The sequence below is a fragment of the Phalaenopsis equestris genome, unplaced genomic scaffold (assembly GCF_001263595.1).
Source record: "Phalaenopsis equestris unplaced genomic scaffold, ASM126359v1 Scaffold001070, whole genome shotgun sequence".
Classification (NCBI taxonomy): Eukaryota; Viridiplantae; Streptophyta; class Magnoliopsida; order Asparagales; family Orchidaceae; genus Phalaenopsis; species Phalaenopsis equestris.
In genome coordinates this window covers 179704-185753 of record NW_018165509.1, presented here as the reverse complement: position 1 = coordinate 185753, position 6050 = coordinate 179704, and the positions used below count along the sequence as shown (strand labels likewise).

Here is a 6050-nt window from a genome sequence, read left to right as displayed (position 1 = left end):
ATAAAAATATAAAAAGTAGTTTTTAAAATTAAATTATATTTTCTATTTAAGTAATTACTAAAAAACAATAAATAATTATATTAATTAAAGTATAATTTTGAAATCATGAAATTTGGTCAAAGTGGTCCTCTGACCTAGGTGAAACTCCAATAATTTTCCTATGAACAAAAGCTTTACTTTGAATAATTAAATAAACTAATAATGAAAATCCTATTTTTGAGCTAAAAAAATTATATAAATTAAATAAAAATTAAAAAAATCATAATTTCTCCTATAATATTTTAATTGGCTCATGAGTGGGGTACCTTAAAACTTTCGAAGTTATTTTGGTTGTATTTAATGAGTTATGACGTAGAGAGCCCCTAGGGACAAAATGTTAATTATGAGATTTTGATGCCTTAATTAAATTTTAGGTTAAATAAAAGAGAAAATGGGTAATTTTGATCATAATAAACTCTTTTGATTGTTTGAATCATAATTAGTTAAAAGGTAGAAACCAACTAGTCACATTTTCATGATAAGTGTAAAATTGTAATTTTTTAAATTGTTACGACGTGGAAGTCAGCTTAACTTGATGATACTGAGGCATTGAGCTTAAGCTAGGAAGATAATAATTTACTCATTTGAAGCCTCTAGTTGGTGCTTAGATGATAAGCATGACTTTAATGAGGATTGAATTTCATTTTATTCAACATTTTAATTATTACAAATCTACCCTAAGGATTGGATTTAAGGGCTTAGTAGTGAGCTAGGCTTGATATTTAAACTTGTTTAATGAAGTTTAGGCCAGATGAACATGATTAATTATTGAATACCTTTGAATACTACAAGCCCAACTTTAATGGTGAGTACAAGATCCTTAATGATTTAAGCTTGCTCTTAGGGGCCCCACTTACGTAACTCTTGAATAAAAACATCAAGTGAATGCTGAGTACCCCGCTCATGGAATAATTAAAATATTAAGGTTCATTGAACAAATGGTGTATTAATTTATTGAACTTAATTTAATCTCGGATGATTAATTAAACAACATAATAAGTTCAAACGAATGCGAAACATTTCAAAGGGTGATGCGAATTGCTCCTCGAACACTTTTATGACCATTTGGATATTTTGAAGGACAGCTTAATTTATTATTCGTTACTCAAGAAAATCATCCATTAAAATCTTTACAAATCCACCAAGTTATGCTTCGGGGCCCGATAATTCACCTAAATCGATAGAAATACCTTACACTACTTATCCTACGTTAATCGACCCAATGCTCAAGAATTTGAGTCTTCCCTAAGGTATTTAGATCCTTGTGAGTAACTGAGAATATTTTGATTTTACCACATATGGATTATCAGGCTTATGTAAGTTTGACGTATAGTTGGTTAGGGTAATAAAAATACATTTAAAATAAAAATTCAATTTTTAATTATTTATATTTAGAATAATATCTCCTGCCTCAAGGACCTTTGACAAAAAGAAGAGGATAAGGACTGATGATATTGTTCGACGAATCTTGAGGAGATGATTGTCCTCGATACGCTTGGGTTGTTTTGTAGTCCTAACTCGATTAAAAATAATTAACCTGTGGACTACACTACTTTGCAAAATATTTACAAAAATAAAGTTCCTTTGCATGATAAAAATAAATTTTATATGCATGAAAATTGAATTCAAATGAGAATTTACAAATGTCCATAGTTAATCACTTTGATCAAGGTTAGAACAAACCTTTGTAGATTATCGGCTGGTAGCTCTCACTTAAGGTTGGGAAGTACACAGTTCAGCTCTGAGCCCCCACCTTTACAAATGTCTTACACTTAGTCCTGGTCTTTCATATGTGACTAAGAGTTTTCTTTTACTCGCTTGTGTTTTGCTATGACCCATCTTTTTGAATTTTTCAATAATGGATGCTCATGTTTACTTTCTTACAATATATTTAAATTTCCTGCAAATATATCCTGCTTTATGATGCTAACTGTGCAGCGGTAGCAGTAGCCTAGGTACACATTTATTTTATGCAATGCAAATTTATTTATTTACTTTATATCACTTTATTACCTGCATTTATTTCTCTTATATGCAAAAATTTTTCAAAACTGAAAATCATAAAAAAACTGTTTTCAAAATTTAAACAACATTTTTTAAAAGAAAGAAAATAAAAACAAAACATAACACGCTCTTTTGAATTTACGTGAGTCCCTCGGATGAGGTAACCCACGGTTGCTAATGAGATCTCTCCAATTTAATTGAGCTTAACAATTCATTTAGACCAAGTAAATTCAAGAGATAATAGTAATACCAGAATGAGGGAACCTTAGGATCATAACCGTTGTAACTTTAATCAACTTTAAATCCCATAATACTTAAACAACAATAAAACCAAAACACTTACACATATGGTAAAACCTTTTGAACCTTTAAATTTTAGGACTGCTACTTAGCCTAGGAGCTTAGAGCTGACTCCGTGGGCAAAATGACAAGAATGTACAAAAGAACAACTTCAAGAGATCAAGCGAATCTGCAACAACAATCTTTTCTTAGAATTAAAACAACAAACCATAGGATTTTGAAAATTGTTTTCCTAGTGCAACATAAATTCACACCTCATCTTTAGGCTTTTGCAGAAGCAATGTTGTGCAATTTAAGCCTTAACTCGCCTTAAATTCTGAGGTTGTCGTTTGTTACAATAGAAATCCTCCTATCTTTCAGGCTACTTTTATGATTACGTCTTGCAAATGTAAGCCCTAGTTAATAAAATTGACGGGATGAAACATCTAATAATATCTCTCTGAAATTGCAACCAAAAGATATGATAGCTTGGGAAGTTGTTGAGGTTCTCCTCAGAATCCGTGATTCCCTAATTTTCTTCCTTTGGATTCCATAATAAAAGTTCAAAACTTGAGCTTTGCCCATTTGATACCACTTTGTCCGACCTTGAAAAATCCTACCTTTTGAAATTCTTGACGACAATACTTTCTGATCTAAATCAAGAGTTTTCTTGGGTGACCTCTGTCATTTAAGATGTAATTAACTATAAAAGATCAACTATAAGAGATCGCCCTTATAGGAAACTTTAGAACCCAACTTAATATAAACTCTGTCTAATCTTTAGTTTATTTAATCGATAAGCATAAATGGTTTCGCAGACTAAAACAGATGTCATAAATTCTTTAATTTATTTAATCGAGCCTCACCAGAAAGTAATGTGCCTATTCCTCGGGATAGATGCATTGCTTGCAGTGTTGTGCTCATTTGTTTAAACTACTTTATGTATGAGATTGGTTCGGTCTCATATTTTAAAAATTAAACTATTACTTTCCAAAATTATAATATATAAATTAAATTAAAAATATACCTTCCCAATTTGATGACAGACACCACATGGGCTCAAATTTATGGAAACCATGAATCAAATTATACAATCCTCCTAAGATGTTGAGATCCTTATTTAGTTGCTTATTTAATTTCCAACTTACCTTATCAAAGAATAATCCAGAATCACTTACACCTAGACAGAGCTAATTGAGTATTGTTAGGACCCATAAATTTTCTCTTAATTCATGCACATCAATAAAGTATAAGTTTAGATTAATCTTGAAGGTTTAAGAAAAAATCAAGGTTGCTTGAAGGTAATTTGGATTGAATTTGTGCAATAAAATAAGTTTAACAATTTATAGGATTATCAATAGGAATGAATGGAGTACAATGATTTATGAGGGTCATATACATGTTTAAATTGATGTTGGTTTATTTCTTTGAACCTTTACGTGATTTTTAGGGTGGGATGTCAGCTAGTGGGGCTCATCCTAATCGATCTTTTAGACATGGTTCCTCCAGAGACACTATTGAGACTTGCTGACCGTTATGACAGGAAGGGGATCTACAAGCTTGATTTCCCCACCTGTCCATATGTTATATCTCCAAAAATAGCAACTTCTGTAATAACTGGTACATACAAGGGTTTCAATGAAATATTATTTCAGAATATTGACACTATAGTTCAGAGTTATCACCTAGATGGTTGCTCATTCTTTGTTGTGGGGTATGAAACAATTGCAATATCTCGGCTATACTTTACAGAAATAATGCAGTCATATTCAGAAAATTGGCTTAATGTACAAAAAAAATCTTACCAGGGTGTGGCATGCAACATGAAAATAGTAGGGGCACATAAAATAAATGGGATGGTGTGGCATGCAACATGATACAAGTGAGTAATTGTTTTTTGTTCCTGTTTTTAATGGTACTACTTTCAATGTTCATTTTCAAGTTCTATGCTTACCTCCAACTAGTTGTGTTTACTATAGTTAAGCTTTTAAGTGGATTCTCTCGCTTCTTTTAAGAACATACTAAGATTAATCCTATCATTTGACCAAGAGTTTCTCAGACTTGTATCATTTTGCTTTTGACATGTTTCAGCCGTCTTCATAGGTCAAATCATATAGTTTTTTGTTCTATTTTTTAGGATGATGAATTTGGTGCTTATGCATTGTTGTTTAACACTGTTAATTACTAATAGATAATCTTAACTTTCAATTTAAAGAGCGCCTTACAAAACTGCCTTTTTTTAGAAATAAAAAACATCCCTATTGCTATGAAATATTTATTGATAAAAAAAAAGCTTTTAGTGTGAAGTTTCAAGTTATCTTCTTCGATATTTAAAAGTACTTCCTTAGTAACCTTCAAATATTTATAAAAAATTGTCGTAACTAAAAGAAGGCTCTACAACATAAACTTCATGTTTAAATTTGCATAATGAATAAAAGAAATTTTCAGAGCACCAAGTGGGTTGGTTGAAATACAGGAATGCTTCGGGCCTTTTATGTGATAGAAAAGTACCGCTTAGACTGAAAGTAAAATTTTATAAAATGGTGGTGAGAGCTGCAATGCTCTATGGCGCTGAATGTTGGCCTTTAAAAGAGAAGCATAACACTAGGTTAAGTGTTGCCGAGATGAGAATGATTAGGTGGATGAGTGGCTTTACAGTTAGAGATTAAATGCGAAATGAATATATCCGTGATAGGGTTGGTGTAGCTTCTGTGACGGACAAAATTAGAAAAAGCCGTCTTAAATGGTTTGGTCACATTAAGGGTCGACCATCTGATGATCCGATTAGGAGAGCAAATGTTTTAGATTCAACTTATGTTAAGAAAGGCATAGGTAGTCCTAGGAAGACTTGGCCTTGTTGTATTAAAAATGATCTAAATTTATTAGAATTATAGGAAAATATGACACAATGAAGAAAAATGATTCTTGTAGCCTACCCCACGTTGCGGGATTAAAGCTTTGTTGTTGTGATCACAAATTTAATAAAAAAAAGACTGCTTATGAAACTTTAGTTTGTCATATAAAATAATAAAAAAAGACTTCATATGAAAGTTTAGCTAGTCATATAAAATATTTAAAATGGTCATATAATATTGTTTTATTAGCAAGTCTTATAATATATTATTTAGGGTCATAGAAATAGATATTATTTGTGAGTTTAATGTGAACATGTGTACTTTAAGAGAGTTTAAAAACTTATATATATAAGTGGCAAGAAAGAAGTGCAAAGCCGTGCAAAAGCAAAGAGGGTTGTAAGGTATGGTTGTATCAACTATATATTTTCCATTTTCATGCTTTCTATTGAAAATTAAATAACTAATAATGCTTGTTTCTTCCATGCATGTCAACAGGTAATTATCTTTGGGATTAGCATTAATTGAAGATCATGGCAACCCCAGCTCAAATTCCACCTAATAAATTTACATATATATGGTCGAATGCTTGGAACAACCAGCCTGATGGGTTTGTGTCTAGTTTCGTATACCATTTTATAGATATGTATAGGTGATATCTAATGTAAATAAGAAAAAGTTACTTTTTCTTTTATTTTCAGGTCAAAATATTATTCTGGGGGAAGCTACTTCTTTATTGGCCAACGCGGAAAGGTCCGAGAGCTTGGTCTTAACCCAAACAGCCCATATAAATTTTCCTATACATTCAAGTATAACCTAGATGATCCCATCCAAGTTACTCTACTTGTTAAGGGCAATGGTCTGTACACAACCAAG

General features: G+C 31.5%; 1 long non-coding RNA gene across 1 annotated transcript; it reads left to right on the top strand.

The window, feature by feature from the left end:
* The first annotated feature begins 5559 nt into the window (after positions 1 to 5559).
* Positions 5560 to 6044, top strand: LOC110032950. The gene is made up of 3 exons (XR_002294903.1): positions 5560 to 5578; positions 5673 to 5784; positions 5876 to 6044. It is a non-coding gene; the product is annotated as an uncharacterized LOC110032950 (long non-coding RNA).
* The last annotated feature ends 6 nt before the right edge of the window (positions 6045 to 6050 follow it).